The sequence below is a fragment of the Ambystoma mexicanum genome, unplaced genomic scaffold, assembly GCF_040938575.1.
Source record: "Ambystoma mexicanum isolate Mex_15411 unplaced genomic scaffold, UKY_AmexF1_1 Mex_scaf176, whole genome shotgun sequence".
NCBI classification, from domain to species: domain Eukaryota; kingdom Metazoa; phylum Chordata; class Amphibia; order Caudata; family Ambystomatidae; genus Ambystoma; species Ambystoma mexicanum.
In genome coordinates this window covers 1-18,159 of record NW_027182409.1, presented here as the reverse complement: position 1 = coordinate 18,159, position 18,159 = coordinate 1, and the positions used below count along the sequence as shown (strand labels likewise).

The window sequence follows — 18,159 nt, the reverse complement described above, 5'->3', positions numbered from 1 at the left end:
AGTCTACAGCACCTGGTATTCCCAGGCGGTCTCCCATCCAGGTACTAACTAGGCCCGACACTGCTTAGCTTCCGAGATCAGACGAGATCGGGCGCATTCAGTGTGGTGTGGCCGTAGGCTCTGGGCCTAGTGAGTTTTGTACTTTTAAGCATCTAGTCGGCTAGACCTTGCAGTTTTGAAAGGCAATTGAGAAATGGCTCACTTCCTGAACTTGGAGCACAAAAAAGCCTACAGCACCTGGTATTCCCAGGCGGTCTCCCATCCAGTTACTAACTAGGCCCGACACTGCTTAGCTTCCGAGATCAGACGAGATCAGGCGCATTCAGTGTGGTGTGGCCGTAGGCTCTGGGCCTAGTGAGTTTTGTACTTTTAAGCATCTAGTCGGCTAGACCTTGCAGTTTTGAAAGGCAATTGAGAAATGGCTCACTTCCTGAACTTGGAGCACAAAAAAGCCTACAGCACCTGGTATTCCCAGGCGGTCTCCCATCCAGGTACTAACTAGGCCCGACACTGCTTAGCTTCCGAGATCAGACGAGATCGGGCGCATTCAGTGTGGTGTGGCCGTAGGCTCTGGTCCTAGTGAGTTTTGTACTTTTAAGCATCTAGTCGGCTAGACCTTGCAGTTTTGAAAGGCAATTGAGAAATGGCTCACTTCCTGAACTTGGAGCACAAAAAAGCCTACAGCACCTGGTATTCCCAGGCGGTCTCCCATCCAGGTACTAACTAGGCCCGACACTGCTTAGCTTCCGAGATCAGACGAGATCGGGCGCATTCAGTGTGGTGTGGCCGTAGGCTCTGGGCCTAGTGAGTTTTGTACTTTTAAGCATCTAGTCGGCTAGACCTTGCAGTTTTGAAAGGCAATTGAGAAATGGCTCACTTCCTGAATTTGGAGCACAAAAAAGCCTACAGCACCTGGTATTCCCAGGCGGTCTCCCATCCAGGTACTAACTAGGCCCGACACTGCTTAGCTTCCGAGATCAGACGAGATCGGGCGCATTCAGTGTGGTGTGGCCGTAGGCTCTGGGCCTAGTGAGTTTTGTACTTTTAAGCATCTAGTCGGCTAGACCTTGCAGTTTTGAAAGGCAATTGAGAAATGGCTCACTTCCTGAACTTGGAGCACGAAAAAGCCTACAGCACCTGGTATTCCCAGGCGGTCTCCCATCCAGGTACTAACTAGGCCCGACACTGCTTAGCTTCCGAGATCAGACGAGATCGGGCGCATTCAGTGTGGTGTGGCCGTAGGCTCTGGGCCTAGTGAGTTTTGTACTTTTAAGCATCTAGTCGGCTAGACCTTGCAGTTTTGAAAGGCAATTGAGAAATGGCTCACTTCCTGAACTTGGAGCACAAAAAAGCCTACAGCACCTGGTATTCCCAGGCGGTCTCCCATCAAGGTACTAACTAGGCCCGACACTGCTTAGCTTCCGAGATCAGACGAGATCGGGCGCATTCAGTGTGGTGTGGCCGTAGGCTCTAGAAATGCTAAGAATATTACTCTTATGCATTTGCATTTAGTAAGCTAAGCCATGCAGCCACTTGCAACATGATACCACGCTCATCGCTCGATCAGCGCTCGATCAGGCTCGATCAGGCGAGATATATAAGACTGGTGGGCCCATTCAGGACTCCTATGTCTGGTAGGATAACTTTAATCCATCCATCCTGTTTCTGTTGCAGGGAGGTGGAGAGAACAATCAACACAATAACGGCTTTCTTTCATGCCTCTTGAAGGACTCAATATTCTCTGTACTGCATTACATGTGAAAGTCGATTTATTACCCATGAACACACTACCTGTATGCTAATTATATGTAAATAGGTAGCTCCAGCCCTCATAATGTTGTCCAACATTTCCGCTATAAAACGGGATAAAATTATTTTGGAAACATACCAAATTTGAAAAGTAATTGAGAAGTTGTGCAATTACTAATCATGGAGCACAAAATAGCCTACAGCACCTGGTATTCCCAGGCGGTCTCCCATCCAGGTACTAACTAGGCCCGACACTGCTTAGCTTCCGAGATCAGACGAGATCGGGCGCATTCAGTGTGGTGTGGCCGTAGGCTCTGGGCCTAGTGAGTTTTGTACTTTTAAGCATCTAGTCGGCTAGACCTTGCAGTTTTGAAAGGCAATTGAGAAATGGCTCACTTCCTGAACTTGGAGCACAAAAAAGCCTACAGCACCTGGTATTCCCAGGCGGTCTCCCATCCAGGTACTAACTAGGCCCGACACTGCTTAGCTTCCGAGATCAGACGAGATCGGGCGCATTCAGTGTGGTGTGGCCGTAGGCTCTAGAAATGCTAAGAATATTACTCTTATGCATTTGCATTTAGTAAGCTAAGCCATGCAGCCACTTGCAACATGATACCACGCTCATCGCTCGATCAGCGCTCGATCAGGCTCGATCAGGCGAGATATATAAGACTGGTGGGCCCATTCAGGACTCCTATGTCTGGTAGGATAACTTTAATCCATCCATCCTGTTTCTGTTGCAGGGAGGTGGAGAGAACAATCAACACAATAACGGCTTTCTTTCATGCCTCTTGAAGGACTCAATATTCTCTGTACTGCATTACATGTGAAAGTCGATTTATTACCCATGAACACACTACCTGTATGCTAATTATATGTAAATAGGTAGCTCCAGCCCTCATAATGTTGTCCAACATTTCCGCTATAAAACGGGATAAAATTATTTTGGAAACATACCAAATTTGAAAAGTAATTGAGAAGTTGTGCAATTACTAATCATGGAGCACAAAATAGCCTACAGCACCTGGTATTCCCAGGCGGTCTCCCATCCAGGTACTAACTAGGCCCGACACTGCTTAGCTTCCGAGATCAGACGAGATCGGGCGCATTCAGTGTGGTGTGGCCGTAGGCTCTGGGCCTAGTGAGTTTTGTACTTTTAAGCATCTAGTCGGCTAGACCTTGCAGTTTTGAAAGGCAATTGAGAAATGGCTCACTTCCTGAATTTGGAGCACAAAAAAGCCTACAGCACCTGGTATTCCCAGGCGGTCTCCCATCCAGGTACTAACTAGGCCCGACACTGCTTAGCTTCCGAGATCAGACGAGATCGGGCGCATTCAGTGTGGTGTGGCCGTAGGCTCTGGGCCTAGTGAGTTTTGTACTTTTAAGCATCTAGTCGGCTAGACCTTGCAGTTTTGAAAGGCAATTGAGAAATGGCTCACTTCCTGAACTTGGAGCACAAAAAAGCCTACAGCACCTGGTATTCCCAGGCGGTCTCCCATCCAGGTACTAACTAGGCCCGACACTGCTTAGCTTCCGAGATCAGACGAGATCGGGCGCATTCAGTGTGGTGTGGCCGTAGGCTCTAGAAATGCTAAGAATATTACTCTTATGCATTTGCATTTAGTAAGCTAAGCCATGCAGCCACTTGCAACATGATACCACGCTCATCGCTCGATCAGCGCTCGATCAGGCTCGATCAGGCGAGATATATAAGACTGGTGGGCCCATTCAGGACTCCTATGTCTGGTAGGATAACTTTAATCCATCCATCCTGTTTCTGTTGCAGGGAGGTGGAGAGAACAATCAACACAATAACGGCTTTCTTTCATGCCTCTTGAAGGACTCAATATTCTCTGTACTGCATTACATGTGAAAGTCGATTTATTACCCATGAACACACTACCTGTATGCTAATTATATGTAAATAGGTAGCTCCAGCCCTCATAATGTTGTCCAACATTTCCGCTATAAAACGGGATAAAATTATTTTGGAAACATACCAAATTTGAAAAGTAATTGAGAAGTTGTGCAATTACTAATCATGGAGCACAAAATAGCCTACAGCACCTGGTATTCCCAGGCGGTCTCCCATCCAGGTACTAACTAGGCCCGACACTGCTTAGCTTCCGAGATCAGACGAGATCGGGCGCATTCAGTGTGGTGTGGCCGTAGGCTCTGGGCCTAGTGAGTTTTGTACTTTTAAGCATCTAGTCGGCTAGACCTTGCAGTTTTGAAAGGCAATTGAGAAATGGCTCACTTCCTGAATTTGGAGCACAAAAAAGCCTACAGCACCTGGTATTCCCAGGCGGTCTCCCATCCAGGTACTAACTAGGCCCGACACTGCTTAGCTTCCGAGATCAGACGAGATCGGGCGCATTCAGTGTGGTGTGGGTGTAGGCTCTGGGCCTAGTGAGTTTTGTACTTTTAAGCATCTAGTCGGCTAGACCTTGCAGTTTTGAAAGGCAATTGAGAAATGGCTCACTTCCTGAACTTGGAGCACAAAAAAGCCTACAGCACCTGGTATTCCCAGGCGGTCTCCCATCCAGGTACTAACTAGGCCCGACACTGCTTAGCTTCCGAGATCAGACGAGATCGGGCGCATTCAGTGTGGTGTGGCCGTAGGCTCTCGGCCTAGTGAGTTTTGTACTTTTAAGCATCTAGTCGGCTAGACCTTGCAGTTTTGAAAGGCAATTGAGAAATGGCTCACTTCCTGAATTTGGAGCACAAAAAAGTCTACAGCACCTGGTATTCCCAGGCGGTCTCCCATCCAGGTACTAACTAGGCCCGACACTGCTTAGCTTCCGAGATCAGACGAGATCGGGCGCATTCAGTGTGGTGTGGCCGTAGGCTCTGGGCCTAGTGAGTTTTGTACTTTTAAGCATCTAGTCGGCTAGACCTTGCAGTTTTGAAAGGCAATTGAGAAATGGCTCACTTCCTGAACTTGGAGCACAAAAAAGCCTACAGCACCTGGTATTCCCAGGCGGTCTCCCATCCAGTTACTAACTAGGCCCGACACTGCTTAGCTTCCGAGATCAGACGAGATCAGGCGCATTCAGTGTGGTGTGGCCGTAGGCTCTGGGCCTAGTGAGTTTTGTACTTTTAAGCATCTAGTCGGCTAGACCTTGCAGTTTTGAAAGGCAATTGAGAAATGGCTCACTTCCTGAACTTGGAGCACAAAAAAGCCTACAGCACCTGGTATTCCCAGGCGGTCTCCCATCCAGGTACTAACTAGGCCCGACACTGCTTAGCTTCCGAGATCAGACGAGATCGGGCGCATTCAGTGTGGTGTGGCCGTAGGCTCTGGTCCTAGTGAGTTTTGTACTTTTAAGCATCTAGTCGGCTAGACCTTGCAGTTTTGAAAGGCAATTGAGAAATGGCTCACTTCCTGAACTTGGAGCACAAAAAAGCCTACAGCACCTGGTATTCCCAGGCGGTCTCCCATCCAGGTACTAACTAGGCCCGACACTGCTTAGCTTCCGAGATCAGACGAGATCGGGCGCATTCAGTGTGGTGTGGCCGTAGGCTCTGGGCCTAGTGAGTTTTGTACTTTTAAGCATCTAGTCGGCTAGACCTTGCAGTTTTGAAAGGCAATTGAGAAATGGCTCACTTCCTGAATTTGGAGCACAAAAAAGCCTACAGCACCTGGTATTCCCAGGCGGTCTCCCATCCAGGTACTAACTAGGCCCGACACTGCTTAGCTTCCGAGATCAGACGAGATCGGGCGCATTCAGTGTGGTGTGGCCGTAGGCTCTGGGCCTAGTGAGTTTTGTACTTTTAAGCATCTAGTCGGCTAGACCTTGCAGTTTTGAAAGGCAATTGAGAAATGGCTCACTTCCTGAATTTGGAGCACAAAAAAGCCTACAGCACCTGGTATTCCCAGGCGGTCTCCCATCCAGGTACTAACTAGGCCCGACACTGCTTAGCTTCCGAGATCAGACGAGATCGGGCGCATTCAGTGTGGTGTGGCCGTAGGCTCTGGGCCTAGTGAGTTTTGTACTTTTAAGCATCTAGTCGGCTAGACCTTGCAGTTTTGAAAGGCAATTGAGAAATGGCTCACTTCCTGAACTTGGAGCACGAAAAAGCCTACAGCACCTGGTATTCCCAGGCGGTCTCCCATCCAGGTACTAACTAGGCCCGACACTGCTTAGCTTCCGAGATCAGACGAGATCGGGCGCATTCAGTGTGGTGTGGCCGTAGGCTCTGGGCCTAGTGAGTTTTGTACTTTTAAGCATCTAGTCGGCTAGACCTTGCAGTTTTGAAAGGCAATTGAGAAATGGCTCACTTCCTGAACTTGGAGCACAAAAAAGCCTACAGCACCTGGTATTCCCAGGCGGTCTCCCATCCAGGTACTAACTAGGCCCGACACTGCTTAGCTTCCGAGATCAGACGAGATCGGGCGCATTCAGTGTGGTGTGGCCGTAGGCTCTGGGCCTAGTGAGTTTTGTACTTTTAAGCATCTAGTCGGCTAGACCTTGCAGTTTTGAAAGGCAATTGAGAAATGGCTCACTTCCTGAATTTGGAGCACAAAAAAGCCTACAGCACCTGGTATTCCCAGGCGGTCTCCCATCCAGGTACTAACTAGGCCCGACACTGCTTAGCTTCCGAGATCAGACGAGATCGGGCGCATTCAGTGTGGTGTGGGTGTAGGCTCTGGGCCTAGTGAGTTTTGTACTTTTAAGCATCTAGTCGGCTAGACCTTGCAGTTTTGAAAGGCAATTGAGAAATGGCTCACTTCCTGAACTTGGAGCACAAAAAAGCCTACAGCACCTGGTATTCCCAGGCGGTCTCCCATCCAGGTACTAACTAGGCCCGACACTGCTTAGCTTCCGAGATCAGACGAGATCGGGCGCATTCAGTGTGGTGTGGCCGTAGGCTCTCGGCCTAGTGAGTTTTGTACTTTTAAGCATCTAGTCGGCTAGACCTTGCAGTTTTGAAAGGCAATTGAGAAATGGCTCACTTCCTGAATTTGGAGCACAAAAAAGTCTACAGCACCTGGTATTCCCAGGCGGTCTCCCATCCAGGTACTAACTAGGCCCGACACTGCTTAGCTTCCGAGATCAGACGAGATCGGGCGCATTCAGTGTGGTGTGGCCGTAGGCTCTGGGCCTAGTGAGTTTTGTACTTTTAAGCATCTAGTCGGCTAGACCTTGCAGTTTTGAAAGGCAATTGAGAAATGGCTCACTTCCTGAACTTGGAGCACAAAAAAGCCTACAGCACCTGGTATTCCCAGGCGGTCTCCCATCCAGTTACTAACTAGGCCCGACACTGCTTAGCTTCCGAGATCAGACGAGATCAGGCGCATTCAGTGTGGTGTGGCCGTAGGCTCTGGGCCTAGTGAGTTTTGTACTTTTAAGCATCTAGTCGGCTAGACCTTGCAGTTTTGAAAGGCAATTGAGAAATGGCTCACTTCCTGAACTTGGAGCACAAAAAAGCCTACAGCACCTGGTATTCCCAGGCGGTCTCCCATCCAGGTACTAACTAGGCCCGACACTGCTTAGCTTCCGAGATCAGACGAGATCGGGCGCATTCAGTGTGGTGTGGCCGTAGGCTCTGGTCCTAGTGAGTTTTGTACTTTTAAGCATCTAGTCGGCTAGACCTTGCAGTTTTGAAAGGCAATTGAGAAATGGCTCACTTCCTGAACTTGGAGCACAAAAAAGCCTACAGCACCTGGTATTCCCAGGCGGTCTCCCATCCAGGTACTAACTAGGCCCGACACTGCTTAGCTTCCGAGATCAGACGAGATCGGGCGCATTCAGTGTGGTGTGGCCGTAGGCTCTGGGCCTAGTGAGTTTTGTACTTTTAAGCATCTAGTCGGCTAGACCTTGCAGTTTTGAAAGGCAATTGAGAAATGGCTCACTTCCTGAATTTGGAGCACAAAAAAGCCTACAGCACCTGGTATTCCCAGGCGGTCTCCCATCCAGGTACTAACTAGGCCCGACACTGCTTAGCTTCCGAGATCAGACGAGATCGGGCGCATTCAGTGTGGTGTGGCCGTAGGCTCTGGGCCTAGTGAGTTTTGTACTTTTAAGCATCTAGTCGGCTAGACCTTGCAGTTTTGAAAGGCAATTGAGAAATGGCTCACTTCCTGAACTTGGAGCACGAAAAAGCCTACAGCACCTGGTATTCCCAGGCGGTCTCCCATCCAGGTACTAACTAGGCCCGACACTGCTTAGCTTCCGAGATCAGACGAGATCGGGCGCATTCAGTGTGGTGTGGCCGTAGGCTCTGGGCCTAGTGAGTTTTGTACTTTTAAGCATCTAGTCGGCTAGACCTTGCAGTTTTGAAAGGCAATTGAGAAATGGCTCACTTCCTGAACTTGGAGCACAAAAAAGCCTACAGCACCTGGTATTCCCAGGCGGTCTCCCATCAAGGTACTAACTAGGCCCGACACTGCTTAGCTTCCGAGATCAGACGAGATCGGGCGCATTCAGTGTGGTGTGGCCGTAGGCTCTAGAAATGCTAAGAATATTACTCTTATGCATTTGCATTTAGTAAGCTAAGCCATGCAGCCACTTGCAACATGATACCACGCTCATCGCTCGATCAGCGCTCGATCAGGCTCGATCAGGCGAGATATATAAGACTGGTGGGCCCATTCAGGACTCCTATGTCTGGTAGGATAACTTTAATCCATCCATCCTGTTTCTGTTGCAGGGAGGTGGAGAGAACAATCAACACAATAACGGCTTTCTTTCATGCCTCTTGAAGGACTCAATATTCTCTGTACTGCATTACATGTGAAAGTCGATTTATTACCCATGAACACACTACCTGTATGCTAATTATATGTAAATAGGTAGCTCCAGCCCTCATAATGTTGTCCAACATTTCCGCTATAAAACGGGATAAAATTATTTTGGAAACATACCAAATTTGAAAAGTAATTGAGAAGTTGTGCAATTACTAATCATGGAGCACAAAATAGCCTACAGCACCTGGTATTCCCAGGCGGTCTCCCATCCAGGTACTAACTAGGCCCGACACTGCTTAGCTTCCGAGATCAGACGAGATCGGGCGCATTCAGTGTGGTGTGGCCGTAGGCTCTGGGCCTAGTGAGTTTTGTACTTTTAAGCATCTAGTCGGCTAGACCTTGCAGTTTTGAAAGGCAATTGAGAAATGGCTCACTTCCTGAACTTGGAGCACAAAAAAGCCTACAGCACCTGGTATTCCCAGGCGGTCTCCCATCCAGGTACTAACTAGGCCCGACACTGCTTAGCTTCCGAGATCAGACGAGATCGGGCGCATTCAGTGTGGTGTGGCCGTAGGCTCTAGAAATGCTAAGAATATTACTCTTATGCATTTGCATTTAGTAAGCTAAGCCATGCAGCCACTTGCAACATGATACCACGCTCATCGCTCGATCAGCGCTCGATCAGGCTCGATCAGGCGAGATATATAAGACTGGTGGGCCCATTCAGGACTCCTATGTCTGGTAGGATAACTTTAATCCATCCATCCTGTTTCTGTTGCAGGGAGGTGGAGAGAACAATCAACACAATAACGGCTTTCTTTCATGCCTCTTGAAGGACTCAATATTCTCTGTACTGCATTACATGTGAAAGTCGATTTATTACCCATGAACACACTACCTGTATGCTAATTATATGTAAATAGGTAGCTCCAGCCCTCATAATGTTGTCCAACATTTCCGCTATAAAACGGGATAAAATTATTTTGGAAACATACCAAATTTGAAAAGTAATTGAGAAGTTGTGCAATTACTAATCATGGAGCACAAAATAGCCTACAGCACCTGGTATTCCCAGGCGGTCTCCCATCCAGGTACTAACTAGGCCCGACACTGCTTAGCTTCCGAGATCAGACGAGATCGGGCGCATTCAGTGTGGTGTGGCCGTAGGCTCTGGGCCTAGTGAGTTTTGTACTTTTAAGCATCTAGTCGGCTAGACCTTGCAGTTTTGAAAGGCAATTGAGAAATGGCTCACTTCCTGAATTTGGAGCACAAAAAAGCCTACAGCACCTGGTATTCCCAGGCGGTCTCCCATCCAGGTACTAACTAGGCCCGACACTGCTTAGCTTCCGAGATCAGACGAGATCGGGCGCATTCAGTGTGGTGTGGCCGTAGGCTCTGGGCCTAGTGAGTTTTGTACTTTTAAGCATCTAGTCGGCTAGACCTTGCAGTTTTGAAAGGCAATTGAGAAATGGCTCACTTCCTGAACTTGGAGCACAAAAAAGCCTACAGCACCTGGTATTCCCAGGCGGTCTCCCATCCAGGTACTAACTAGGCCCGACACTGCTTAGCTTCCGAGATCAGACGAGATCGGGCGCATTCAGTGTGGTGTGGCCGTAGGCTCTAGAAATGCTAAGAATATTACTCTTATGCATTTGCATTTAGTAAGCTAAGCCATGCAGCCACTTGCAACATGATACCACGCTCATCGCTCGATCAGCGCTCGATCAGGCTCGATCAGGCGAGATATATAAGACTGGTGGGCCCATTCAGGACTCCTATGTCTGGTAGGATAACTTTAATCCATCCATCCTGTTTCTGTTGCAGGGAGGTGGAGAGAACAATCAACACAATAACGGCTTTCTTTCATGCCTCTTGAAGGACTCAATATTCTCTGTACTGCATTACATGTGAAAGTCGATTTATTACCCATGAACACACTACCTGTATGCTAATTATATGTAAATAGGTAGCTCCAGCCCTCATAATGTTGTCCAACATTTCCGCTATAAAACGGGATAAAATTATTTTGGAAACATACCAAATTTGAAAAGTAATTGAGAAGTTGTGCAATTACTAATCATGGAGCACAAAATAGCCTACAGCACCTGGTATTCCCAGGCGGTCTCCCATCCAGGTACTAACTAGGCCCGACACTGCTTAGCTTCCGAGATCAGACGAGATCGGGCGCATTCAGTGTGGTGTGGCCGTAGGCTCTGGGCCTAGTGAGTTTTGTACTTTTAAGCATCTAGTCGGCTAGACCTTGCAGTTTTGAAAGGCAATTGAGAAATGGCTCACTTCCTGAATTTGGAGCACAAAAAAGCCTACAGCACCTGGTATTCCCAGGCGGTCTCCCATCCAGGTACTAACTAGGCCCGACACTGCTTAGCTTCCGAGATCAGACGAGATCGGGCGCATTCAGTGTGGTGTGGGTGTAGGCTCTGGGCCTAGTGAGTTTTGTACTTTTAAGCATCTAGTCGGCTAGACCTTGCAGTTTTGAAAGGCAATTGAGAAATGGCTCACTTCCTGAACTTGGAGCACAAAAAAGCCTACAGCACCTGGTATTCCCAGGCGGTCTCCCATCCAGGTACTAACTAGGCCCGACACTGCTTAGCTTCCGAGATCAGACGAGATCGGGCGCATTCAGTGTGGTGTGGCCGTAGGCTCTCGGCCTAGTGAGTTTTGTACTTTTAAGCATCTAGTCGGCTAGACCTTGCAGTTTTGAAAGGCAATTGAGAAATGGCTCACTTCCTGAATTTGGAGCACAAAAAAGTCTACAGCACCTGGTATTCCCAGGCGGTCTCCCATCCAGGTACTAACTAGGCCCGACACTGCTTAGCTTCCGAGATCAGACGAGATCGGGCGCATTCAGTGTGGTGTGGCCGTAGGCTCTGGGCCTAGTGAGTTTTGTACTTTTAAGCATCTAGTCGGCTAGACCTTGCAGTTTTGAAAGGCAATTGAGAAATGGCTCACTTCCTGAACTTGGAGCACAAAAAAGCCTACAGCACCTGGTATTCCCAGGCGGTCTCCCATCCAGTTACTAACTAGGCCCGACACTGCTTAGCTTCCGAGATCAGACGAGATCAGGCGCATTCAGTGTGGTGTGGCCGTAGGCTCTGGGCCTAGTGAGTTTTGTACTTTTAAGCATCTAGTCGGCTAGACCTTGCAGTTTTGAAAGGCAATTGAGAAATGGCTCACTTCCTGAACTTGGAGCACAAAAAAGCCTACAGCACCTGGTATTCCAGGCGGTCTCCCATCCAGGTACTAACTAGGCCCGACACTGCTTAGCTTCCGAGATCAGACGAGATCGGGCGCATTCAGTGTGGTGTGGCCGTAGGCTCTGGGCCTAGTGAGTTTTGTACTTTTAAGCATCTAGTCGGCTAGACCTTGCAGTTTTGAAAGGCAATTGAGAAATGGCTCACTTCCTGAACTTGGAGCACAAAAAAGCCTACAGCACCTGGTATTCCAGGCGGTCTCCCATCCAGGTACTAACTAGGCCCGACACTGCTTAGCTTCCGAGATCAGACGAGATCGGGCGCATTCAGTGTGGTGTGGCCGTAGGCTCTGGAAATGCCTAGATATTAGTTTTGTACATTTCAGCATCTAGTCAGCTAGACATGCAGCTTTGAAAGGCATTGAGAACCTGGCTCACTTCCTGAATCTGGAGGCACAAAAAGCCTACAGCACCTGGTATTCCCAGGCGGTCTCCCATCCAGGTACTAACTAGGCTGACACTGCTTAGCTTCCGAGATCAGACGAGATCGGGCGCATTCAGTGTGGTGTGGCCGTAGGCTCTGGGCCTAGTGAGTTTTGTACTTTTAAGCATCTAGTCGGCTAGACCTTGCAGTTTTGAAAGGCAATTGAGAAATGGCTCACTTCCTGAATTTGGAGCACAAAATAGCCTACAGCACCTGGTATTCCCAGGCGGTCTCCCATCCAGGTACTAACTAGGCCCGACACTGCTTAGCTTCCGAGATCAGACGAGATCGGGCGCATTCAGTGTGGTGTGGCCGTAGGCTCTGGCCTAGTGAGTTTTGTACTTTTAAGCATCTAGTCGGCTAGACCTTGCAGTTTTGAAAGGCAATTGAGAAATGGCTCACTTCCTGAACTTGGAGCACGAAAAAAGCCTACAGCACCTGGTATTCCAGGCGGTCTCCCATCCAGGTACTAACTAGGCCCGACACTGCTTAGCTTCCGAGATCAGACGAGATCGGGCGCATTCAGTGTGGTGTGGCCGTAGGCTCTGGGCCTAGTGAGTTTTGTACTTTTAAGCATCTAGTCGGCTAGACCTTGCAGTTTTGAAAGGCAATTGAGAAATGGCTCACTTCCTGAACTTGGAGCACAAAAAGCCTACAGCACCTGGTATTCCCAGGCGGTCTCCCATCAAGGTACTAACTAGGCCCGACACTGCTTAGCTTCCGAGATCAGACGAGATCGGGCGCATTCAGTGTGGTGTGGCCGTAGGCTCTAGAAATGCTAAGAATATTACTCTTATGCATTTGCATTTAGTAAGCTAAGCCATGCAGCCACTTGCAACATGATACCACGCTCATCGCTCGATCAGCGCTCGATCAGGCTCGATCAGGCGAGATATATAAGACTGGTGGGCCCATTCAGGACTCCTATGTCTGGTAGGATAACTTTAATCCATCCATCCTGTTTCTGTTGCAGGGAGGTGGAGAGAACAATCAACACAATAACGGCTTTCTTTCATGCCTCTTGAAGGACTCAATATTCTCTGTACTGCATTACATGTGAAAGTCGATTTATTACCCATGAACACACTACCTGTATGCTAATTATATGTAAATAGGTAGCTCCAGCCCTCATAATGTTGTCCAACATTTCCGCTATAAAAACGGGATAAAATTATTTTGGAAACATACCAAATTTGAAAAGTAATTGAGAAGTTGTGCAATTACTAATCATGGAGCACAAAATAGCCTACAGCACCTGGTATTCCCAGGCGGTCTCCCATCCAGGTACTAACTAGGCCCGACACTGCTTAGCTTCCGAGATCAGACAGATCGGGCGCATTCAGTGTGGTGTGGCCGTAGGCTCTGGGCCTAGTGAGTTTTGTACTTTTAAAGCATCTAGTCGGCTAGACCTTGCAGTTTTGAAAGGCAATTGAGAAATGGCTCACTTCCTGAACTTGGAGCACAAAAAAGCCTACAGCACCTGGTATTCCCAGGCGGTCTCCCATCCAGGTACTAACTAGGCCCGACACTGCTTAGCTTCCGAGATCAGACGAGATCGGGCGCATTCAGTGTGGTGTGGCCGTAGGCTCTGGGCCTAGTGAGTTTTGTACTTTTAAGCATCTAGTCGGCTAGACCTTGCAGTTTTGAAAGGCAATTGAGAAATGGCTCACTTCCTGAACTTGGAGCACAAAAAAGCCTACAGCACCTGGTATTCCCAGGCGGTCTCCCATCCAGGTACTAACTAGGCCCGACACTGCTTAGCTTCCGAGATCAGACGAGATCGGGCGCATTCAGTGTGGTGTGGCCGTAGGCTCTAGAAATGCTAAGAATATTTACTCTTATGCATTTGCATTTAGTAAGCTAAGCCATGCAGCCACTTGCAAACATGATACCACGCTCATCGCTCGATCAGCGCTCGATCAGGCTCGATCAGGCGAGATATATAAGACTGGTGGGCCCATTCAGGACTCCTATGTCTGGTAGGATAACTTTAATCCATCCATCCTGTTTCTGTTGCAGGAGGTGGAGAGAACAATCAACACAATAACGGCTTTTCTTCATGCCTCTTGAAGGACTCAATATTCTCTGTACTGCATTACATGTGAAAGTCGATTTATTACCCATGAACACACTACCTGTATGCTAATTATATGAAAATAGGTAGCTCCAGCCCTCATAATGTTGTCCAACATTTCCGCTATAAAACGGGATAAAATTATTTTGGAAACATACCAAATTTGAAAAGTAATTGAGAAAGTTGTGCAATTACTAATCATGGAGCACAAAAATAGCCTACAGCACCTGGTATTCCCAGGCGGTCTCCCATCCAGGTACTAACTAGGCCCGACACTGCTTAGCTTCCGAGATCAGACGAGATCGGGCGCATTCAGTGTGGTGTGGCCGTAGGCTCTGGGCCTAGTGAGTTTTGTACTTTTAAGCATCTAGTCGGCTAGACCTTGCAGTTTTGAAAGGCAATTGAGAAATGGCTCACTTCCTGAACTTGGAGCACAAAAAAGCCTACAGCACCTGGTATTCCCAGGCGGTCTCCCATCCAGGTACTAACTAGGCCCGACACTGCTTAGCTTCCGAGATCAGACGAGATCGGGCGCATTCAGTGTGGTGTGGCCGTAGGCTCTGGGCCTAGTGAGTTTGTACTTTTAAGCATCTAGTCGGCTAGACCTTGCAGTTTTGAAAGGCAATTGAGAAATGGCTCACTTCCTGAACTTGGAGCACAAAAAAGCCTACAGCACCTGGTATTCCCAGGCGGTCTCCCATCCAGGTACTAACTAGGCCCGACACTGCTTAGCTTCCGAGATCAGACGAGATCGGGCGCATTCAGTGTGGTGTGGCCGTAGGCTCTAGAAAATGCTAAGAATATTACTCTTATGCATTTGCATTTAGTAAGCAGCCATGCAGCACTTGCAACATGATACCACGCTCATCGCTCGATCAGCGCTCGATCAGGCTCGATCAGGCGAGATATATATGACTGGTGGGCCCATTCAGGACTCTATGTCTGGTAAGGATAACTTTAATCCATCCATCCTGTTTCTGTTGCAGGGAGGTGGAGAGAACAAATCAACAACAATAACGGCTTTCTTTCTCATGCCTCTTGAAGGACTCAATATTCTCTGTACTGCATTAAATGTGAAAGTCAGATTTATTTCCCATGAACACACTACCTGTATGCTAATTATATGTAAATAGGTAGCTCCAGCCCTCATAATGTTGTCCAACATTTCCGCTATAAAACGGGATAAAATTATTTTTGGAAACTACCAAATTTTGAAAAGTAATTGAGAAGTTGTGCACTTACTAAATCATGGAGCACAAAATAGCCTACAGCACCTGGTATTCCCAGGCGGTCTCCCATCCAGGTACTAACTAGGCCCGACACTGCTTAGCTTCCGAGATCAGACGAGATCGGGCGCATTCAGTGTGGTGTGGCCGTAGGCTCTGGGCCTAGTGAGTTTTGTACTTTTAAGCATCTAGTCGGCTAGACCTTGCAGTTTGAAAGGCAATTGAGAAATGGCTCACTTCCTGAACTTGGAGCACAAAAAAGCCTACAGCACCTGTATTCCCAGGCGGTCTCCCATCCAGGTACTAACTAGGCCCGACACTGCTTAGCTTCCGAGATCAGTGAGATCGGGCGCATTCTGTGTGGTGTGGCCGTAGGCTCTGGCCTAGTGAGTTTTGTACTTTTAAGCATCTAGTCGGCTAGACCTTGCAGTTTTGAAAGGCAATTGAGAAATGGCTCACTTCCTGAACTTTGGAGCACAAAAAAGCCTACAGCACCTGGTATTCCCAGGCAGTCTCCCATCCAGGTACTAACTAGGGCCCGACACTGCTAGCTTCCGAGATCAGACGAGATCGGGCGCATTCAGTGTGGTGTGGCCGTAGGCTCTGGGCCTAGTGAGTTTTGTACTTTTAAGCATCTAGTCGGCTAGACCTTGCAGTTTTGAAAGGCAATTGAGAAATGGCTCACTTCCTGAATTTGGAGCACAAAAAAGCCTACAGCACCTGGTATTCCCAGGCGGTCTCCCATCCAGGTACTAACTAGGCCGACACTGCTTAGCTTCCGAGATCAGACGAGATCGGGCGCATTCAGTGTGGTGTGGGTGTAGGCTCTGGGCCTAGTGAGTTTTGTACTTTTAAGCATCATGTCGGCTAGACCTTGCAGTTTTGAAAGGCAATTGAGAAATGGCTCACTTCCTGAACTTGGAGCACAAAAAAGCCTACAGCACCTGGTATTCAGGCGGTCTCCCATCCAGGTACTAACTAGGCCCGACACTGCTTTAGCTTCAGAGATCAGACGAGATCGGGCGCATTCAGTGTGGTGTGGCCGTAGGCTCTCGGCCTAGTGAGTTTTGTAACTTTTAAGCATCTAGTCGGCTAGACCCTTGCAGTTTTGAAAGGCAATGAGAAATGGCTCACTTCCTGAATTTGGAGCACAAAAAAGCCTACAGCACCTGGTATTCCCAGGCGGTCTCCATCCAGGTACTAACTAGGCCCGACACTGCTTAGCTTCCGAGATCAGACGAGATCGGGCGCATTCAGTGTGGTGTGGCCGTAGGCTCTGGGCCTAGTGAGTTTTGTACTTTTAAGCATCTAGTCGGCTAGACCTTGCAGTTTTGAAAGGCAATTGAGAAATGGCTCACTTCCTGAACTTGGAGCACAAAAAAGCCTACAGCACCTGGTATTCCCAGGCGGTCTCCCATCCAGTTACTAACTAGCCCGACACTGCTTAGCTTCCGAGATCAGACGAGATCAGGCGCATTCAGTGTGGTGTGGCCGTAGGCTCTGGGCCTAGTGAGTTTTGTACTTTTAAGCATCTAGTCGGCTAGACCTTGCAGTTTTGAAAGGCAATTGAGAAATGGCTCACTCCTGAATTGGAGCACAAAAAAGCCTACAGCACCTGGTATTCCCAGGCGGTCTCCCATCCAGGTACTAACTAGGCCCGACACTGCTTAGCTTCCGAGATCAGACGAGATCGGGCGCATTCAGTGTGGTGTGGCCGTAGGCTCTGGTCCTAGTGAGTTTTGTACTTTTAAGCATCTAGTCGGCTAGACCTTGCAGTTTTGAAAGGCAATTGAGAAATGGCTCACTTCCTGAACTTGGAGCACAAAAAGCCTACAGCACCTGGTATTTCCCAGGCGGTCTCCCATCCAGGTACTAACTAGGCCCGACACTGCTTAGCTTCCGGAGATCAGACGAGATCGGGCGCATTCAGTGTGGTGTGGCCGTAGGCTCTGGGCCTAGTGAGTTTTGTACTTTTAAGCATCTAGTCGGCTAGACCTTGCAGTTTTGAAAGGCAATTGAGAAATGGCTCACTTCCTGAATTTGGAGCACAAAAAAGCCTACAGCACCTGGTATTCCCAGGCGGTCTCCCATCCAGGTACTAACGCCCGACACTGCTTAGCTTCCGAGATCAGACGAGATCGGGCGCATTCAGTGTGGTGTGGCCGTAGGCTCTGGGCCTAGTGAGTTTTGTACTTTTAAGCATCTAGTCGGCTAGACCTTGCAGTTTTGAAAGGCAATTGAGAAATGGCTCACTTCCTGAACTTGGAGCACGAAAAAGCCTACAGCACCTGGTATTCCCAGGCGGTCTCCCATCCAGGTACTAACTAGGCCCGACACTGCTTAGCTTCCGAGATCAGACGAGATCGGGCGCATTCAGTGTGGTGTGGCCGTAGGCTCTGGGCCTAGTGAGTTTTGTACTTTTAAGCATCTAGTCGGCTAGACCTTGCAGTTTTGAAAGGCAATTGAGAAATGGCTCACTTCCTGAACTTGGAGCACAAAAAAGCCTACAGCACCTGGTATTCCCAGGCGGTCTCCCATCAAGGTACTAACTAGGCCCGACACTGCTTAGCTTCCGAGATCAGACGAGATCGGGCGCATTCAGTGTGGTGTGGCCGTAGGCTCTAGAAATGCTAAGAATATTACTCTTATGCATTTGCATTTAGTAAGCTAAGCATGCAGCCCACTTGCAACATGATACCACGCTCATCGCTCGATCAGCGCTCG

General features: G+C 48.6%; 62 non-coding genes and 4 pseudogenes across 62 annotated transcripts; all 66 read right to left on the bottom strand.

Moving 5' to 3' along the window:
* LOC138555057 (5S ribosomal RNA) lies at positions 1 to 119 on the bottom strand. The gene has a single exon (XR_011297848.1). It is a non-coding gene; the product is annotated as a 5S ribosomal RNA (ribosomal RNA).
* Positions 120 to 225: 106 nt separating this feature from the next.
* LOC138555128 (5S ribosomal RNA) lies at positions 226 to 344 on the bottom strand. Its single transcript, XR_011297917.1, has one exon. It is a non-coding gene; the product is annotated as a 5S ribosomal RNA (ribosomal RNA).
* Positions 345 to 450: 106 nt separating this feature from the next.
* Positions 451 to 569, bottom strand: LOC138555177 (5S ribosomal RNA). The gene has a single exon (XR_011297960.1). It is a non-coding gene; the product is annotated as a 5S ribosomal RNA (ribosomal RNA).
* A 106-nt stretch (positions 570 to 675) lies between these two features.
* LOC138555176 (5S ribosomal RNA) lies at positions 676 to 794 on the bottom strand. The gene has a single exon (XR_011297959.1). It is a non-coding gene; the product is annotated as a 5S ribosomal RNA (ribosomal RNA).
* Positions 795 to 900: 106 nt separating this feature from the next.
* Positions 901 to 1,019, bottom strand: LOC138555175 (5S ribosomal RNA). Its single transcript, XR_011297958.1, has one exon. It is a non-coding gene; the product is annotated as a 5S ribosomal RNA (ribosomal RNA).
* A 106-nt stretch (positions 1,020 to 1,125) lies between these two features.
* LOC138555171 (5S ribosomal RNA) lies at positions 1,126 to 1,244 on the bottom strand. Its single transcript, XR_011297956.1, has one exon. It is a non-coding gene; the product is annotated as a 5S ribosomal RNA (ribosomal RNA).
* Positions 1,245 to 1,350: 106 nt separating this feature from the next.
* On the bottom strand, positions 1,351 to 1,469 carry LOC138555021 (5S ribosomal RNA). The gene has a single exon (XR_011297812.1). It is a non-coding gene; the product is annotated as a 5S ribosomal RNA (ribosomal RNA).
* A 474-nt stretch (positions 1,470 to 1,943) lies between these two features.
* LOC138555160 (5S ribosomal RNA) lies at positions 1,944 to 2,062 on the bottom strand. Its single transcript, XR_011297949.1, has one exon. It is a non-coding gene; the product is annotated as a 5S ribosomal RNA (ribosomal RNA).
* A 106-nt stretch (positions 2,063 to 2,168) lies between these two features.
* LOC138555149 (5S ribosomal RNA) lies at positions 2,169 to 2,287 on the bottom strand. The gene has a single exon (XR_011297938.1). It is a non-coding gene; the product is annotated as a 5S ribosomal RNA (ribosomal RNA).
* A 474-nt stretch (positions 2,288 to 2,761) lies between these two features.
* Positions 2,762 to 2,880, bottom strand: LOC138555138 (5S ribosomal RNA). Its single transcript, XR_011297927.1, has one exon. It is a non-coding gene; the product is annotated as a 5S ribosomal RNA (ribosomal RNA).
* Positions 2,881 to 2,986: 106 nt separating this feature from the next.
* On the bottom strand, positions 2,987 to 3,105 carry LOC138555127 (5S ribosomal RNA). The gene has a single exon (XR_011297916.1). It is a non-coding gene; the product is annotated as a 5S ribosomal RNA (ribosomal RNA).
* Positions 3,106 to 3,211: 106 nt separating this feature from the next.
* LOC138555116 (5S ribosomal RNA) lies at positions 3,212 to 3,330 on the bottom strand. The gene has a single exon (XR_011297905.1). It is a non-coding gene; the product is annotated as a 5S ribosomal RNA (ribosomal RNA).
* Positions 3,331 to 3,804: 474 nt separating this feature from the next.
* Positions 3,805 to 3,923, bottom strand: LOC138555105 (5S ribosomal RNA). Its single transcript, XR_011297894.1, has one exon. It is a non-coding gene; the product is annotated as a 5S ribosomal RNA (ribosomal RNA).
* Positions 3,924 to 4,029: 106 nt separating this feature from the next.
* On the bottom strand, positions 4,030 to 4,148 carry LOC138555098 (5S ribosomal RNA). Its single transcript, XR_011297887.1, has one exon. It is a non-coding gene; the product is annotated as a 5S ribosomal RNA (ribosomal RNA).
* Positions 4,149 to 4,254: 106 nt separating this feature from the next.
* On the bottom strand, positions 4,255 to 4,373 carry LOC138555094 (5S ribosomal RNA). Its single transcript, XR_011297883.1, has one exon. It is a non-coding gene; the product is annotated as a 5S ribosomal RNA (ribosomal RNA).
* Positions 4,374 to 4,479: 106 nt separating this feature from the next.
* Positions 4,480 to 4,598, bottom strand: LOC138555056 (5S ribosomal RNA). Its single transcript, XR_011297847.1, has one exon. It is a non-coding gene; the product is annotated as a 5S ribosomal RNA (ribosomal RNA).
* A 106-nt stretch (positions 4,599 to 4,704) lies between these two features.
* Positions 4,705 to 4,823, bottom strand: LOC138555126 (5S ribosomal RNA). Its single transcript, XR_011297915.1, has one exon. It is a non-coding gene; the product is annotated as a 5S ribosomal RNA (ribosomal RNA).
* A 106-nt stretch (positions 4,824 to 4,929) lies between these two features.
* Positions 4,930 to 5,048, bottom strand: LOC138555083 (5S ribosomal RNA). The gene has a single exon (XR_011297872.1). It is a non-coding gene; the product is annotated as a 5S ribosomal RNA (ribosomal RNA).
* A 106-nt stretch (positions 5,049 to 5,154) lies between these two features.
* On the bottom strand, positions 5,155 to 5,273 carry LOC138555071 (5S ribosomal RNA). Its single transcript, XR_011297861.1, has one exon. It is a non-coding gene; the product is annotated as a 5S ribosomal RNA (ribosomal RNA).
* A 106-nt stretch (positions 5,274 to 5,379) lies between these two features.
* On the bottom strand, positions 5,380 to 5,498 carry LOC138555058 (5S ribosomal RNA). The gene has a single exon (XR_011297849.1). It is a non-coding gene; the product is annotated as a 5S ribosomal RNA (ribosomal RNA).
* Positions 5,499 to 5,604: 106 nt separating this feature from the next.
* Positions 5,605 to 5,723, bottom strand: LOC138555047 (5S ribosomal RNA). Its single transcript, XR_011297838.1, has one exon. It is a non-coding gene; the product is annotated as a 5S ribosomal RNA (ribosomal RNA).
* Positions 5,724 to 5,829: 106 nt separating this feature from the next.
* LOC138555036 (5S ribosomal RNA) lies at positions 5,830 to 5,948 on the bottom strand. The gene has a single exon (XR_011297827.1). It is a non-coding gene; the product is annotated as a 5S ribosomal RNA (ribosomal RNA).
* Positions 5,949 to 6,054: 106 nt separating this feature from the next.
* LOC138555025 (5S ribosomal RNA) lies at positions 6,055 to 6,173 on the bottom strand. The gene has a single exon (XR_011297816.1). It is a non-coding gene; the product is annotated as a 5S ribosomal RNA (ribosomal RNA).
* Positions 6,174 to 6,279: 106 nt separating this feature from the next.
* LOC138555097 (5S ribosomal RNA) lies at positions 6,280 to 6,398 on the bottom strand. Its single transcript, XR_011297886.1, has one exon. It is a non-coding gene; the product is annotated as a 5S ribosomal RNA (ribosomal RNA).
* Positions 6,399 to 6,504: 106 nt separating this feature from the next.
* Positions 6,505 to 6,623, bottom strand: LOC138555014 (5S ribosomal RNA). The gene has a single exon (XR_011297805.1). It is a non-coding gene; the product is annotated as a 5S ribosomal RNA (ribosomal RNA).
* A 106-nt stretch (positions 6,624 to 6,729) lies between these two features.
* Positions 6,730 to 6,848, bottom strand: LOC138555055 (5S ribosomal RNA). The gene has a single exon (XR_011297846.1). It is a non-coding gene; the product is annotated as a 5S ribosomal RNA (ribosomal RNA).
* A 106-nt stretch (positions 6,849 to 6,954) lies between these two features.
* LOC138555125 (5S ribosomal RNA) lies at positions 6,955 to 7,073 on the bottom strand. The gene has a single exon (XR_011297914.1). It is a non-coding gene; the product is annotated as a 5S ribosomal RNA (ribosomal RNA).
* Positions 7,074 to 7,179: 106 nt separating this feature from the next.
* Positions 7,180 to 7,298, bottom strand: LOC138555003 (5S ribosomal RNA). Its single transcript, XR_011297794.1, has one exon. It is a non-coding gene; the product is annotated as a 5S ribosomal RNA (ribosomal RNA).
* A 106-nt stretch (positions 7,299 to 7,404) lies between these two features.
* Positions 7,405 to 7,523, bottom strand: LOC138554992 (5S ribosomal RNA). Its single transcript, XR_011297783.1, has one exon. It is a non-coding gene; the product is annotated as a 5S ribosomal RNA (ribosomal RNA).
* Positions 7,524 to 7,629: 106 nt separating this feature from the next.
* Positions 7,630 to 7,748, bottom strand: LOC138554980 (5S ribosomal RNA). The gene has a single exon (XR_011297772.1). It is a non-coding gene; the product is annotated as a 5S ribosomal RNA (ribosomal RNA).
* A 106-nt stretch (positions 7,749 to 7,854) lies between these two features.
* LOC138554968 (5S ribosomal RNA) lies at positions 7,855 to 7,973 on the bottom strand. Its single transcript, XR_011297761.1, has one exon. It is a non-coding gene; the product is annotated as a 5S ribosomal RNA (ribosomal RNA).
* Positions 7,974 to 8,079: 106 nt separating this feature from the next.
* Positions 8,080 to 8,198, bottom strand: LOC138555020 (5S ribosomal RNA). Its single transcript, XR_011297811.1, has one exon. It is a non-coding gene; the product is annotated as a 5S ribosomal RNA (ribosomal RNA).
* A 474-nt stretch (positions 8,199 to 8,672) lies between these two features.
* On the bottom strand, positions 8,673 to 8,791 carry LOC138554957 (5S ribosomal RNA). The gene has a single exon (XR_011297750.1). It is a non-coding gene; the product is annotated as a 5S ribosomal RNA (ribosomal RNA).
* Positions 8,792 to 8,897: 106 nt separating this feature from the next.
* On the bottom strand, positions 8,898 to 9,016 carry LOC138554944 (5S ribosomal RNA). Its single transcript, XR_011297738.1, has one exon. It is a non-coding gene; the product is annotated as a 5S ribosomal RNA (ribosomal RNA).
* Positions 9,017 to 9,490: 474 nt separating this feature from the next.
* LOC138554932 (5S ribosomal RNA) lies at positions 9,491 to 9,609 on the bottom strand. The gene has a single exon (XR_011297727.1). It is a non-coding gene; the product is annotated as a 5S ribosomal RNA (ribosomal RNA).
* A 106-nt stretch (positions 9,610 to 9,715) lies between these two features.
* Positions 9,716 to 9,834, bottom strand: LOC138554920 (5S ribosomal RNA). The gene has a single exon (XR_011297716.1). It is a non-coding gene; the product is annotated as a 5S ribosomal RNA (ribosomal RNA).
* Positions 9,835 to 9,940: 106 nt separating this feature from the next.
* LOC138554909 (5S ribosomal RNA) lies at positions 9,941 to 10,059 on the bottom strand. The gene has a single exon (XR_011297705.1). It is a non-coding gene; the product is annotated as a 5S ribosomal RNA (ribosomal RNA).
* Positions 10,060 to 10,533: 474 nt separating this feature from the next.
* LOC138554898 (5S ribosomal RNA) lies at positions 10,534 to 10,652 on the bottom strand. The gene has a single exon (XR_011297694.1). It is a non-coding gene; the product is annotated as a 5S ribosomal RNA (ribosomal RNA).
* Positions 10,653 to 10,758: 106 nt separating this feature from the next.
* Positions 10,759 to 10,877, bottom strand: LOC138555096 (5S ribosomal RNA). Its single transcript, XR_011297885.1, has one exon. It is a non-coding gene; the product is annotated as a 5S ribosomal RNA (ribosomal RNA).
* Positions 10,878 to 10,983: 106 nt separating this feature from the next.
* Positions 10,984 to 11,102, bottom strand: LOC138554887 (5S ribosomal RNA). Its single transcript, XR_011297683.1, has one exon. It is a non-coding gene; the product is annotated as a 5S ribosomal RNA (ribosomal RNA).
* A 106-nt stretch (positions 11,103 to 11,208) lies between these two features.
* LOC138555054 (5S ribosomal RNA) lies at positions 11,209 to 11,327 on the bottom strand. Its single transcript, XR_011297845.1, has one exon. It is a non-coding gene; the product is annotated as a 5S ribosomal RNA (ribosomal RNA).
* A 106-nt stretch (positions 11,328 to 11,433) lies between these two features.
* Positions 11,434 to 11,552, bottom strand: LOC138555124 (5S ribosomal RNA). Its single transcript, XR_011297913.1, has one exon. It is a non-coding gene; the product is annotated as a 5S ribosomal RNA (ribosomal RNA).
* A 106-nt stretch (positions 11,553 to 11,658) lies between these two features.
* On the bottom strand, positions 11,659 to 11,776 carry LOC138555155 (5S ribosomal RNA). Its single transcript, XR_011297944.1, has one exon. It is a non-coding gene; the product is annotated as a 5S ribosomal RNA (ribosomal RNA).
* Positions 11,777 to 11,882: 106 nt separating this feature from the next.
* LOC138555154 (5S ribosomal RNA) lies at positions 11,883 to 12,000 on the bottom strand. Its single transcript, XR_011297943.1, has one exon. It is a non-coding gene; the product is annotated as a 5S ribosomal RNA (ribosomal RNA).
* Positions 12,001 to 12,112: 112 nt separating this feature from the next.
* On the bottom strand, positions 12,113 to 12,230 carry LOC138555162 (5S ribosomal RNA). The gene has a single exon (XR_011297951.1). It is a non-coding gene; the product is annotated as a 5S ribosomal RNA (ribosomal RNA).
* Positions 12,231 to 12,336: 106 nt separating this feature from the next.
* On the bottom strand, positions 12,337 to 12,455 carry LOC138554876 (5S ribosomal RNA). The gene has a single exon (XR_011297672.1). It is a non-coding gene; the product is annotated as a 5S ribosomal RNA (ribosomal RNA).
* A 106-nt stretch (positions 12,456 to 12,561) lies between these two features.
* On the bottom strand, positions 12,562 to 12,679 carry LOC138555153 (5S ribosomal RNA). The gene has a single exon (XR_011297942.1). It is a non-coding gene; the product is annotated as a 5S ribosomal RNA (ribosomal RNA).
* A 105-nt stretch (positions 12,680 to 12,784) lies between these two features.
* LOC138555019 (5S ribosomal RNA) lies at positions 12,785 to 12,903 on the bottom strand. The gene has a single exon (XR_011297810.1). It is a non-coding gene; the product is annotated as a 5S ribosomal RNA (ribosomal RNA).
* A 475-nt stretch (positions 12,904 to 13,378) lies between these two features.
* On the bottom strand, positions 13,379 to 13,496 carry LOC138555161 (5S ribosomal RNA). Its single transcript, XR_011297950.1, has one exon. It is a non-coding gene; the product is annotated as a 5S ribosomal RNA (ribosomal RNA).
* A 107-nt stretch (positions 13,497 to 13,603) lies between these two features.
* LOC138554865 (5S ribosomal RNA) lies at positions 13,604 to 13,722 on the bottom strand. The gene has a single exon (XR_011297661.1). It is a non-coding gene; the product is annotated as a 5S ribosomal RNA (ribosomal RNA).
* Positions 13,723 to 13,828: 106 nt separating this feature from the next.
* Positions 13,829 to 13,947, bottom strand: LOC138554854 (5S ribosomal RNA). Its single transcript, XR_011297650.1, has one exon. It is a non-coding gene; the product is annotated as a 5S ribosomal RNA (ribosomal RNA).
* A 477-nt stretch (positions 13,948 to 14,424) lies between these two features.
* Positions 14,425 to 14,543, bottom strand: LOC138554843 (5S ribosomal RNA). Its single transcript, XR_011297639.1, has one exon. It is a non-coding gene; the product is annotated as a 5S ribosomal RNA (ribosomal RNA).
* A 106-nt stretch (positions 14,544 to 14,649) lies between these two features.
* LOC138555185 (5S ribosomal RNA) lies at positions 14,650 to 14,768 on the bottom strand. Its single transcript, XR_011297968.1, has one exon. It is a non-coding gene; the product is annotated as a 5S ribosomal RNA (ribosomal RNA).
* A 105-nt stretch (positions 14,769 to 14,873) lies between these two features.
* Positions 14,874 to 14,992, bottom strand: LOC138555174 (5S ribosomal RNA). Its single transcript, XR_011297957.1, has one exon. It is a non-coding gene; the product is annotated as a 5S ribosomal RNA (ribosomal RNA).
* A 479-nt stretch (positions 14,993 to 15,471) lies between these two features.
* On the bottom strand, positions 15,472 to 15,590 carry LOC138555065 (5S ribosomal RNA). Its single transcript, XR_011297855.1, has one exon. It is a non-coding gene; the product is annotated as a 5S ribosomal RNA (ribosomal RNA).
* A 105-nt stretch (positions 15,591 to 15,695) lies between these two features.
* On the bottom strand, positions 15,696 to 15,812 carry LOC138555168 (5S ribosomal RNA; annotated as a pseudogene).
* A 106-nt stretch (positions 15,813 to 15,918) lies between these two features.
* LOC138555170 (5S ribosomal RNA) lies at positions 15,919 to 16,037 on the bottom strand (annotated as a pseudogene).
* Positions 16,038 to 16,143: 106 nt separating this feature from the next.
* Positions 16,144 to 16,261, bottom strand: LOC138555164 (5S ribosomal RNA). The gene has a single exon (XR_011297953.1). It is a non-coding gene; the product is annotated as a 5S ribosomal RNA (ribosomal RNA).
* Positions 16,262 to 16,367: 106 nt separating this feature from the next.
* On the bottom strand, positions 16,368 to 16,485 carry LOC138555172 (5S ribosomal RNA; annotated as a pseudogene).
* A 107-nt stretch (positions 16,486 to 16,592) lies between these two features.
* Positions 16,593 to 16,710, bottom strand: LOC138555123 (5S ribosomal RNA). The gene has a single exon (XR_011297912.1). It is a non-coding gene; the product is annotated as a 5S ribosomal RNA (ribosomal RNA).
* A 106-nt stretch (positions 16,711 to 16,816) lies between these two features.
* LOC138555165 (5S ribosomal RNA) lies at positions 16,817 to 16,934 on the bottom strand. The gene has a single exon (XR_011297954.1). It is a non-coding gene; the product is annotated as a 5S ribosomal RNA (ribosomal RNA).
* A 104-nt stretch (positions 16,935 to 17,038) lies between these two features.
* Positions 17,039 to 17,157, bottom strand: LOC138554950 (5S ribosomal RNA). Its single transcript, XR_011297744.1, has one exon. It is a non-coding gene; the product is annotated as a 5S ribosomal RNA (ribosomal RNA).
* Positions 17,158 to 17,262: 105 nt separating this feature from the next.
* On the bottom strand, positions 17,263 to 17,383 carry LOC138555166 (5S ribosomal RNA). Its single transcript, XR_011297955.1, has one exon. It is a non-coding gene; the product is annotated as a 5S ribosomal RNA (ribosomal RNA).
* Positions 17,384 to 17,489: 106 nt separating this feature from the next.
* Positions 17,490 to 17,605, bottom strand: LOC138555167 (5S ribosomal RNA; annotated as a pseudogene).
* A 106-nt stretch (positions 17,606 to 17,711) lies between these two features.
* On the bottom strand, positions 17,712 to 17,830 carry LOC138554837 (5S ribosomal RNA). The gene has a single exon (XR_011297633.1). It is a non-coding gene; the product is annotated as a 5S ribosomal RNA (ribosomal RNA).
* Positions 17,831 to 17,936: 106 nt separating this feature from the next.
* On the bottom strand, positions 17,937 to 18,055 carry LOC138555018 (5S ribosomal RNA). The gene has a single exon (XR_011297809.1). It is a non-coding gene; the product is annotated as a 5S ribosomal RNA (ribosomal RNA).
* Between the last annotated feature and the right edge of the window lie 104 nt (positions 18,056 to 18,159).